The sequence below is a fragment of the Ischnura elegans genome (genome assembly GCF_921293095.1).
Source record: "Ischnura elegans chromosome 13 unlocalized genomic scaffold, ioIscEleg1.1 SUPER_13_unloc_3, whole genome shotgun sequence".
NCBI classification, from domain to species: domain Eukaryota; kingdom Metazoa; phylum Arthropoda; class Insecta; order Odonata; family Coenagrionidae; genus Ischnura; species Ischnura elegans.
Window position 1 is genome coordinate 3,298,809 of NW_025791659.1, and position 13,030 is coordinate 3,311,838.

At 37.1% G+C, this 13,030-nt stretch overlaps 1 protein-coding gene and 1 long non-coding RNA gene across 6 annotated transcripts in view; one reads left to right on the forward strand and one right to left on the reverse strand.

The window, feature by feature from the left end:
• Window positions 1–209: 209 nt before the first annotated feature.
• LOC124172922 lies at window positions 210–6,318 on the reverse strand. The gene is made up of 3 exons (XR_006868321.1): window positions 5,869–6,318; window positions 5,557–5,794; window positions 210–1,283 (listed from the first exon to the last, which is right to left on the reverse strand). It is a non-coding gene; the product is annotated as an uncharacterized LOC124172922 (long non-coding RNA).
• Window positions 6,319–6,654: 336 nt separating this feature from the next.
• Window positions 6,655–13,030, forward strand: part of LOC124172808 — a 184,651-nt gene continuing 178,275 nt past the window's right edge. For all 5 annotated transcript variants that reach the window (XR_006868279.1, XM_046552292.1, XM_046552295.1 and 2 more), the window contains exon 1: window positions 6,655–7,051. The gene's annotated coding sequence lies outside the window, so the exon portion shown is untranslated. The remainder of the gene's footprint in view (window positions 7,052–13,030) is intronic.

Consider the following 13,030-nt stretch of genomic DNA (forward strand, 5'->3'; position numbering starts at 1 on the left):
GCGGCAGCGGGAACCAGAACAACGTCACAAGGAGTTTTCCCAGCTTAATACTTAGCCGTCGCGTTTTCGTGTGCTTGAAAATTTTGACTTTTCATTTAATTGCAAAAAATAGATTTCATCATTTAAAAATCTAAAACCGTGAAATACGTACTCCAGGAGTAATAATCTTTCAGTTTAGGCAATAAAAAAAGTAATAGGAAACCACCCTATTAGTCATACCAGCATTTATTTTTCATAAAATTTACAAAAGTAGAAAATGGCATTAATTTACATAAATTTCTACACAGATGCATAATATCTTACATATTTTTTCTCCATGGAAGATATGATACAAAGCTAGAAATAGCTTAACAAATTCACTTTCGATCACAATAAATCATACAAATATTCACAATAAAGTCATCACAAATCACAGGCTTATCAGGAGGTAGTTGTATTAATTTATTATTTACCCTATGCAACACCCATTACCTTTGCTTTTCCTAAAACCCCCTCTTTAGATAATTTATCCAATGCACATGTGAGTATATACATATATCGATATGAACATAATAACTGCACACACACTCCCATCATAACAACGATAAGCCATAAATTAAATAAATCTCTCTGCTCTCATCCAAGATGACGAATCTACAGTGGGAACTGTAACAACCTTTAACATTTACCTGTGTTGTCACCTTTTTTCCCCATGTTGAAAGCAGCTGTAATCAAGCCAAAAAGATAATGGGATTTAGCAGTAGAGCTATTTAGCAATCAATCTGCTCTAAGACTATTCCACTGCTCATTCATATGGCAGAAAATTGAGTATGATGGCCCTATTGGTCTCCCTACACCTCTTGTGCAAAGGAGAGACTGGAATCCTTACTGCTTGCCTTCATACAGTGAAATGTCTTTATAACGAACGCCAGTAGAACAAAATATTCAATATAACGAAATTATTTTCCGTCCCGTAAAACGAAATTTCTCATATAACGAAACTTCAGTTTAACGAACGTATTTCGGAGGACCGTAGGGTTTCGTTACAAAGACATTTCACTGTAAGATTAGTTGGAATAGGTAGCTGACAGGTTTTATTATCAAGATTCTCATAAAGGCCTCTTATATTCTCCTGAGCTTCTTGTGGAGATTAACTTCAGAGTTCCACCTAACAAGAGATATCGTGAACTTCTCACCAATCGGCTCCATAGCATCAACTTTTACTACAGCAGTACTCTTGCTGCAATTGTCCCGTTAGGGGCCACGAAGCTGCAAGGTGTGAACTTTTCTGTGGCAGCTTGTACCTATAATCAAAAAGCTATTGTCAGACTAAAAGACTGGCCATTCTGTCATTAGTTTTGAAACTATTTGTACCTTGTCCATGTAGTTATTATATACTCATTACTGTTGGCGTCAAAATGATGTGCCACTGTACTTTGCAAATTTATATCTGGACTTCAGTGCATGCCATAATAGTGGGTAATACGTCATTTTAAAGGAAATTTTATACTCAATTCTAATTTGCTTTTTGTTTCCTGAAAAATTCAAAAGTCAAGACACATGAGTGCAATACATGACTCTGCGAACCATAAAATTAGCTGTTTCCTCAACTTCATGAACTTTGTAACTCAACCTAGGGAAAACTATTATGTCTACAACATTCATCTTCCACAACAAGTTGCAAACATTAATTTAAATTAATAAAATGTCTTTTGCGATTTTTAGAATGCATATTTTTACGTAAAATAATGAAAATGTTAAAACATTATCTAGTCCTACAGTTTACCCCGAAAGAAAAAAATAAGATAGATAGAAACACTTCTTAATTTTTTTGCAATTTTTCTATGATCTGAAAATACATGATTTTAATGTAGTATAGATTATATATGGACATTAAAAAATATGCCGGAGCAAGCGAATGCTGTGTTGGATGAAAGCTTCTCGGGTTTCCAACCGGGTCAGGGTCTGCATGGTGTAGGCCGACGTTTCGTTGGGAGACTTTCCCAACATCCTCAGGGCTGATGATGCCGTTGTCGCGGTGTTTCGATATATATACCCTCCTCCTTCACCTAGGTGGTCTCTGATTGGTCCGGGATTTTTCCTCCTTCCTCGTCCTATTTAATGCCAGGTTCCAAGCGCTACTTAGCTGCAGTCCTCGATCTCTATTGATATTGTTGGGGTGAAGACGGATCTCCACGGCTTCTTCAGTTATACGGTCCCAATAGCCCCGTGTTCTTCCAAGTTGGGCAGTTTCTTCCCAGTGGATATTGTGATTTTCCTGGACACAGTGTTCAGCAATGGCCGATTTTTCAAACTGTCCGAGTCGAAGGTGGCGTCGATGCTCCTTCACCCTCGTCTCAATGGTCCTCTCCGTCTCTCCAATATACACTTTACCACATTCGCATGGAATGCGGTAAATGCCGGCAGTCTTGAGATCAATAGGGTCCTTGGACGTGGCAACACAGAATGCTGTGTTGCCACGTCTTGCGCGCGAAACTTTACTTCCTTGAAACCGGCACTCGCCTTGTGCAGCCCCATTTGGCAACATTACATTGGTAGAAGTTATTGACATTCACAAATATCAATATTTTTTTTGGATTATGGTTCATAGAAAAATTGAAAATAAATTGAGAAGTGTTTCCATCAATTTTATTTTTTCTTTCGGGCAAAAAGCACCCCAATCATGAAAAAAAAAAACTTCTATGCTTTTCGGTGGATGGAAATGTGAAATTCATTGTATGCACGTACACTAAAATGCAAAGACAAATATTCTCGCAAATGTTTATGAAAGCGATTTAAAGTTACAGTAGCTTGTTTTTTTAAATCTCTGCTACATGAATAGAATATGTCTTTTCTATGATACTGCTTAGCCTTCAAAAATACCAGAATTTTTGATACTGAAAGTAATTTAACTAAAAGATTATTTAAAGAAATAATGCATATTAAAAAAAAAAAAACAGAATTATTTGTGATGAAAGAGCAGACATCCACAATTGAAGCAAAATTTATTATTATTTAATTAATCTAAATTGATAGGTAACTTTGAGTGTTGTGTAACAAGGGACTAGCATTAAAATTGAGGAAGAGATTGGTGAAGTGCTGTGTGTGGAGTGCGTTATATATGGATGGGAGACTTGGACGATGGGGAAGAGATACAGGGACAGGATTGGGGCGTTTGAGACGTGGGTTTGGAGGGAGATGGAGGGAATACGGTGGACGGATCGAAAGGATGAAATTTATTGACAACTTAAATAAAAATAGGAAAATATAGAGACTTCAAAGAAATGGCTGAGAGGAAAAAATGAGACAGGGTTGGTGCAAGGGACAGGCTGAGGGGCAGAACATCACAAGAGATAGGTAACTATAAACTGTCTCAGCTTAGTTACCATAAATAAACAAATCCAATCCAATGGAATAGAAGGTATGTCAAAATTCTAATCCTATCTTTTTAAATTAATATATAACTAAATTTTTTCTACTATCTTAACAAATATTGACATAACCTTTTAGGTATCACAGTCAGGGGCACAGCTTGGAAATACGTCTGGGGTGGGGGGTTTAGGTGCAAATAATACCGATGTGTGTGGAGGTATGGAAAAGCCACCAGGATAAACGATAGGTGCGAGATTAATAAATTGCGGAGTTATAAGAGATAAATGGTACAAATTTGTGAGTTTTACGGCTTTCCGAGGGATACTTTATTAATCCTTACACTATTCTATTACTAATATGGGTCCAATTAAGTAAAATGGATTGTACTTAAAAATTTCTCTGAGCTCTGGGGGGGAGGGGGGTTTCATCCCCCAAAACCTCACTGCACCACTGATCGCAGTTATGTATTCACAGCCCTAATGAAGGTGTTAAAAATACGTTGACAAAAACTTGCATTAAAAATTCTTCATGACCTATATTTCAAGACACTGAATCAACATTCATTGATAATGTTGCAGACTCTTTAGAGAAATCTAAAAGGAAATTGTATCTGCTTTGGAAAGTTCAAATTTGGAATCAGTAGGAAGCCCCTATTGGGTCATTCCATGCCAAATCATCACAGAAAAGTTGACTTTTCAACCCGACCGTCTCAGATTTGCTTGAAATTTGGTAGGAAGTTGAAGCACATGAAACTGTGCTCATACACAAAATTTTAACCCTCAGCCATACACGGTATTCACACAGCAGGGTTGCAAACCGTACATTGCATACATTTTATGGACACAATATATGCATATACAATGAGTTCATTTTTATGCAAATGTACGTAAAATGACATTGTACATATCCAAAATGGAAATTGAGTACATTGTATACAATGTACTCATGTATACTTTAATATACAAGAGCATATAAATGTATGTAAAATGTGTACATTGTACACAGCCTGTTTAGAACTTGTGTACAACTTTTTCATAGGGGATATTATTTTCACTCATAATTCAATAATTTTTTTACTCCTGTTCCCAAAGCCATCCCAAAATGAAATTTATACCAAAGATAGAATGCATTTAACTGTTTAACATATTTTTTTCCGAATAAAATTTAAGATACATTTTTTTTAGATACTCGAGGTCAAAGGTCACATGGTGTGACCTCGGAATAAAAAAAATCGGTATCTTAAAATCTAACATTTTTTACAGAAACCATGTTCCTTTAGCTTTAAAATGAGACCAACAGGAAGTTTCTACCACAATTATTAGCTAAGTTATGATTTATTTTTGTAGAGCATGCGATGCAAAATTTTGCATTTTTTGTCATGTTTGCAACCCTGCTGTATGAATACCGTGTATGGCTGAGGGTTAAAATTTTGTGTATGAGCACAGTTTCATGTGCTTCAACTTCCTACCAAATTTTAAGCAAATCTGAAACGGTCGGGTTGGGAGCTGTGATGATTTGGCATGGAATGACCCTATTAGGAAGAAGTGAAAGCCAGAGAGGACCCAATATTCAGGAAGAATCCCCAGTAGACACCCTACCATCACTTCCTGAACCACCAGCAGGCTGTCAGTTGAAAATAAAACTCTTGTTACACCGAAATAAATTACATTCGAGTCATATATCCTGCCTTTTCCTAGTGGGTCCAATTTGAATATGAATGTCTAGAAAAATCTTCTCAAGATATCAGAAAAGTGGACATTCAGATATCTATGAAATGTTTAGAAGATATTGCATACAAGATATTTTCTAGACATTAGCAGAAGACGTTCTAGACACTTCAGTAGACATCTAGCAGATCATATTCTATGCTATGTCGGTGGAAATAATTTAAAATACGGAGAAACTATTCTTACCTTACAAGTAATACACATCTATATCAATGAGATTAAAAATATATAAAATAATTTATATTGAGGTAGCAATTACTTTTGTCAAATGATCCATCAATGCCATAAGCATCGTTATACGGTCACATATTTGTTCAGTTTTTCAATGTACAAAAAGTTAGATTTTATACTTCTCGATTGATGCACAAGAAAACAAAACTGCAGCTTTTGAAAGTATGTTGACTGTTACGAGGCGATAATTTCATCAAAGGCACACACTTAAAGGTTCCTTAACTGATACATATAATGCAAAACTTACTTGACAGATTCTTCTTCCAAGAAATTTGGCTTAATTTAGTACTTCTAATCATCTTCTATTCTACAAGCGACCAATTTTGGTTTAATTAAACCCAGAAAGAATAGCTTCAGTTCCTGAACTTCAAGAGGCCACATCTGTTCAAATACGGGATTACGTGATAAATTTGTAACTTTCAACGCTTCAATTCCGGGATTAACACCGTCTTGGGTTATTTTTCCCACAACAGAGCAATAAATACCTGCAAGAAATACACAATTTAAGCAATCAACAACATCAATCACTGCTCTTTTGACTGTATGTCATCCAACAAACCAGGAGATATCCACGATACTTCGGCAGTGCCATTGTCAGTGACCAATATCGAAGCTGTTTCGTCCTTTAAAGTGAATGACATTATTCCCGTCTTCTCATGCACGGCAATTATTTTACCTTGCACCCAAACATGTCTTATTTGTAAGACCTTCATCTTCCCATGGCCTGTAGTCAACCTCAGTATACGGTTTTCCGACAAGTCATCCTTACAACTTTTCAACACATCCGCGATAGACAATTTACATGGGCTCCCTTCCACCATTTCAGGAATTAACCGGTAAATAAGGGCCGAAGTGTTTCGGAATACGAGAAAAAAAACGTTAACCTGGCTTCGGTATAAGTGAGCTCTCTTACACTTATATCAAGACAAACAATCCCTGAATTGTCAGCCGCTTTCCCGATTTCCTCCTTTGTTTACGGATTGTTGTTTCCTGTTGTTTCCTGTCGATTATGAGCGCGCCAAAGGTGACTTGCGCATTCATTATGTCATTGTTTACAACGGTTGTAAACACTAGCGCAGTTGCCGTCGCAAAATCATTGTGAGAGGCAAGTTTTAAAATCGTGACGTCACAAGTAGGTAAGATTTTTCGAAGCATGCAAATAAAACTGATTTGCACTAAATAATACAAAAAAATAATTTTTTGTAATAGAATATACATGGTTAAAATTTTAAAAATATTTTTTTCAGTTACTTCAGATATTGATGGCAATACCGTACATAAATAGCAACTATAAGATGGCAGGGTATGAAGGTTGCCAAACTTACCCACGAAGGATGTGTACAAGGTGTAAGTAACGAGGGACGACTCTAGTCTATATCTGCTGTATGAACTGCAAGATCGAAGAAATCCAGAATTCCTGCCATGAAGAAGTCTATCGCCGACCACGGAAGCAGTTGATTTCGTTGCTTTGTCTTGGTGCAATATGGTCTCGATTTCTCGCGAGTCTGTGAGTGAAATTATAATGGTGAATAGTTATGCTGCAAACTGAGCATTTTAGACATTCAAAGTGACTTAATGTTATGAAATTGATTGAGATTATGTGGCGCGAATTTCATGAGTGAATGTTAGGTGGTCCATCTTTGCGTCGTAGAACTTCTCATTCCCAGTTTCAGTGGGCTATTCACTGAAAGAAAAGGATTTATGGAGCTTCTATGTAACCATCTGTTTACGAACTGTTTAATGTAAGTATGGCCCTGCACTATAATGATTGCTTAGTTAAAATCTGATTTCTATAACTGACAATTTTGCACTTTTTCTATAATAATTGCATTCCCGAGCATGTGTGTCAAAATTTAAGTCAAGTAATATTTTTATTGATGCCTACGTAAATTTCCTAGTCCTACTTGTATTGATGGCCATATCTTTTTGATCTCCTTTTACAGTCTTTTAGAATGATAGTATTATGTATATTATCAGTCTGGCTTCAATATTCATCACTTCTACATACAATGTTTGCCGTAGAATCGCGATTTGTTAGTTTTATGCTCATGACTAGATGACAAAACCACCCTCCACGTATTCTTCATTGTTGGTAGCAGTCCTCCCGCCTCAATCTCTTCTCATGGAAAAATTAAATTAGTTTAAATGTAAAAGCTTTCTCTTTGATAATAGATAAACGTAACCGTTAGAAATCCTTATACGAAACACGATAGTTGAATTTATCATTATCAATATATTATTTTTGTTGGACCATAAAGAATTGTATCATATATGTATACATACAACAATTTCAGTCATGTTTGTGTAGTTGGTATGCAATGCTCAATTGCGTCGCTTCGCAGATTCCTAATTTTGTGGAATAGGGCGAAAAATCAGTATTACGGCGTAATCAAATGATTTCTCCATTCAATAAAATTGTCTCAGCAAATTGTTTACAAATTTATTGCGAAAAACATACTTACGGAAGAATGTAAGGTGAAATTTTGAGAACCTTAATACTGACAACCACGTCCATGTTTGAATATTCCGTATCTAATGAATAAAGAAGTTTAAAACGTTTGATTAAGACAGCAAGTAATTTATGGACAGATGCTGATATTTTCTCAGTTTTAGTTTGAAAATTTCTTACTGAACTGTTTGTTATGTCCTACCCCAATTACTCATTTATTCTTTATAAGTAGTACAATATAAACAAATTAGTACATATCGTACCAATAATTACATAAAATATTATTATATTTAATAGAATTTCACTTTTAAATATTTTTATTTATTTATTCATTTTTGTATAATATTTGTTAATAGGCTGTAAGTAATCTCAATTAATATATATATTCTGTGTCTAATGAATTTTTAAGTTTATTGCTGTATGTTTGGGTAATTTGACAATCTACATATACATAATGCCCTGCGTACCATCTCTAGGGTAACCGATTATAATTTTTCCTGGTGACTACTTCTGACGAATATTTCTCAGGTTTCCAGCCAGGTTAATGCTATTATACAAGCCAACGTTTTGGGAGACGACTTGTCTTCCATCCTCAAGGCTGTGTTACTTTATCTAAGCCCAATTTCACACTGAACTGGATCGACCATTTGCAGAGGACAACAACGCATAATGGACCATTACTGGGACCACATAATTAAGGAAGCAGTAGAGATCCGCCTCAATCTCAAAAATTTCAATCGAGACACTGGCTTTCATCTCAGCAATACATGGAGACCTGTAATCAGCTGTATAAAAAACATAAGGGTTGAACGTGAAGGATTTCAAAAGACCTACAACCAATCGGATGACACCTGAGCCGCATTGTTGTCCTCGGTAAACGGTCGATCCAGTTCAGTGTGAAATGAGGAACTTGCATGGGTCGTAGATTGCTCTAAAAGCTATTTTGAATAAGTCAAATGGATACATTAGCTCGCAAAAATACCTTCAGTTTCTCCATTCAACATCAAAAGAAATAAAAAAATTGCATTTAAAATCGAGAAAAATTTCTCTGAGCCGACCACTGCGCGAAGACACCCGAGCGTTGCCGAGGCCAGGCGTGACGTCATAGGTGCCTAAACAACCGTAGGGAGTGGGGAAATACGCTGAGCGCATGGTGTAAAATTTGTTTTGAGGGAGTATTTAGCTGCTCATCGTCACTTTATTTTGTCCTGTTATTCTTGCGCAAGTTTTCCTATTGCTATTGTGCCTGGATTATTACTTGGGATATTAATAATGCGGCATCGGGATGATGAAGTACAAGCGTTTCACTTCGTATGTTTTAGTTTTCAGAAAAATGGATGATAACGTTGCCACTCATTCGAAAAGTACACCTGAAATTCATCTACATCTACATAATACCCCGCAAGCCGCCTAAAAAGCGTGTGGCATGGGGTGTTAGGACACCAGCCTTTTTTTAGGACACCAAAAATTGATGCCACGACCCTTATGGAATTTTTTAAGACAAATTATTGCTATACGTTGGCAGCAAATCGAGATGTAAAAGAAACTTGTAATACTGGAGGATAACGATCGTAAGCTGTGCTGTTGAATTTGGCAATGCGGAATTAGCGGAGAAGGTAGTCCTATCAGTCCTACGGTACGAATTCACAGCAAAACAGTCTGCACACAATCCACATGTGAGATCGTGAATCGGATCCGCTGCCAACACACACACAAGCTATATAGGTAAATCCATAAACAATATACTAGCGTATACCATAAAATATAGTGGGAAATGGCAAATACTCTTATCAAAAACTGGAAGTCACTGTCACATTCTTATATTCATCACATACAACTTACAATAAAAGAACTCGTAATGATGAAAACAACTATCTATTCACTGATTTAAACCCTTAAATTAGCCCACACAAGTGACACAGGTGACTTTTCTCACTACTATTCGTTGAAATAATGGAACAACAAACTTCACTCACAGTTTTTATTTCAATAGCGTGATCGTGAAATGTCATATCTACGGTGAACAACGGAGATTAGCACGCCACTGACAATTTTTACACTACTGTTAGACATTTATCGATAGCGTAATAGCACTTTTTACAATTCAATCACGATGGAACATTGATAACTCTTCGCCGATATTTTTCAACCTTGTCAACATTTGTGCATTACAACCACTGGCACTGTGATTATTAGAAATAGCATAACGGGAGATGTCACGTTAAAAATAACACTATTTTGGCACAAAAATGTTCCTAGTTGTCTCCAATCAGCGAGCAAAAGTTGCATTGACTGGAATTCACCCCATAATACAAGCACAGACAGTCGTAAACGACGAATTTTCCGGCACGTACGAATAAATGGATGAAGTTATTGTGTATAAAAGCTAAGCAGACATTAGTAAACATCAAAATCGTTCTAATTACATACTTAAATGAATGATATGCCGTCGATAACATCAACTTACAATTAACGTATCTCCCTTCCAATGGCCGTGGCTCAGACTCCTACAACGATGTTATTTAGGTATTATAAAATTTTTGGTTTAACTGGTCCAGTTTTATATTTTATGCCCTTACTTAGATATAAATATTATAAATAATGCAAAATATGAGGGCTTCCAAGCCTCTATCGTCGGATATTTATCTTTAAATAGAAAATAATCAACACGTCTAACAAACGAAGCTCTCACAACTGCTGGCAACTATTACAAACAATCACAACAATAGAAAGATGTCGTGCTTTCCCGGCGAATGGATTGAGTGAAAAGTTCTCGGGATCGCCACCGGGTCAGGAACTCCATATCTGCCAACGTTTCGATGACCGAGTCGGGCATCGAAACGTTGGCAGATATGGAGTTCCTGACCCGGTGGCGATCCTGAGAACTTTTCACTCAATCACAACAATAGCTTCGCGTGATGTTTAGGCACCTTTGACGTCATCGAGGCTTCGTCGGCAGTGGCTTGGGGGGTGAGGGAGTTTTTCCCGCGCTTTAAAATTCGTTATATTTATCATTAAATATCTTGCGAAGGAAAACTCAGATTTACATGCGGTTTTCTTTGTTGTATTCAGAAAATAATTTTCTGTCCGCCTGCGAAATAAAAAAAAATCATGCAAGTTCCCCATTGGACTTCCATAAAGAAACACAGCCTTGAGGATGGGAGACGTTGAAACATCGGCTTGTTTGAAAGCATTAACCTGGCTGAAAACCCGAGAAGTATTAGTCATCTCTAGGTTGTTTAGAAGGGGGTGATCAATCTGCAGCATTCAATTGGATTCCCACATGCACCCACATGGTACAAAACATGTTACCAGTACTAACAAATTATACTACCACATAGTGTTAGAAATAATAATAAAGTTCAGAAACATGCATTAAGGTATACATAAGTTAGTTGGCTACACTACAAGTCATTTAATCTATTTGTGAGTTCTAATGCTGCCGTTAATATCTATGATTGTTGGGACGAGACCTTCGGCGTGGCGAGAATCTCGCCTGTGTCGAGGTTCTTGAGGAGACTCAAGTAGTCTCGTCCCTTCGAGATTTCTCGACACCCATCGAGACTCTCGGGATGCTCTCCAGAAAGGCGAGAATTTCAAGTGGGGATCACCATCAGTTGACAATAGAGTTTACGATGGTATCTTTTTCCGGATTTGTTGACAAAGCAGCAGAAGAGAAGAAGTCAAGACCAACATTAAAATAGGGAGGCAAAAACTGATAGAGGTGGATGAATTCTGTTATTTGGGAAGCAAGATAACTAGTGACGGGAGAAGTAAGAAAGAAATTATCAGCAGAATAGCCCAGGCGAAGAGAGCATTCCACCAAAAGAGAGACCTGCTTACAGCAGGAAACTTAAGTATGGAAGTAAAGAAACAATTTATAAGATCCTACATCTGGAGTATGCCCCTATACGGAAGTGAGGCATGGACAATGACCGCAGCGGAGAAAGCAAGGATAGAGGCCTTTGAAATGTGGTGCTACAGAAGAATGATGAAAATCAAATGGATCGACAGAGTTAGTAACGAGGAAGTCCTAAGAAGAGTAGGAGAGAAGAGAAGCCTCATGAAAACCTTAATAAGAAGACGGAACAACTTTATAGGCCACATCCTGAGACATGATGGCCTGATGAAGACAATCGTCGAAGGACAAGTGGAAGGCAAGAATGGAAAAGGAAGACCCCGAACAAAATATATGGAACAAGTAAAGAAGGATGTGAAAGAGAAGAAATACGTAGGAGTGAAAAGATTAGCTGATAGGAGAACTGAGTGGAGAGCTGCGTCAAACCAATCCTAGGATTGTTGACCAATGATGATGATGAATAAGTTGTAAGTATTAGTGTAGATTAATACAATGGACACAAGTATTTTTAGAATCCATATTCTGTCATAAAATAATGAAAATGTTTAAACATTATTTAGTCCTACAGTTTACTGCGAAAGAAAAAACAAACTTGATAGAAGAAACACTTTATCTCTGACGAGCTCGCTGCGCCCGCTCCCAGCGGGCTTCCCCCGCTCCTTTCAATGCAGGTCCACAGAAGGATAGGCGTGTTTCTAATTTTAAAATGTAGAAAAAAAGGCAGGGTCTTATGTACAAATTTAATTGGAATGTTCATGTACAAATTGAGGTCAGAGGACCTCTTTAAACACAACATTGGAAGTAATTACACTATCCTCTGTTAAACGCACATGATGACTCATACTTACGTATGAACAGGAGACTTGAATGTGGAATCAGCCGCATTTTGATATAAGTTATGTAAAGAATGCGGGATATTATTGCAAATGAACAAATGTATCAGTTTGTTCACCGTTAACGTCAGGAATATTTACCGGTTTTTGTTTTTTTTAATTATTTAAAAACCAAGTTTAGGAAACAATAGCAATATTTAGGAAGTAAGATATGCCGTCGCATGTTCTCTGATAAATTCTGTGTATTGTGGTACCTCATTTGTAGAGTTTGGTTGCGTATAAGTTGAGAGAAAGGTATCTATGCAGTAGAAATAGTATAGAAGATTTTTTTAATGATCCTTAATCTATAAAAATATTGATATTTGTGCGAAAAACCCATAGAGGAAAAAATCATTCGCCGTGACCAAGATTCGAACCTGGATCCCTCGATTTCCGGCCGAGTGCTTTAGCCAGTTAAGCTACCGAGGCGTCATTCTTCCCTGTGGAAATTTGTGGACTATACCGGACAAGGTGGTATGCACTGCTGAGCATACTATGCGACGAGCAGTCCAAATCGTGCACACGGCGCCACAGCCGGAGA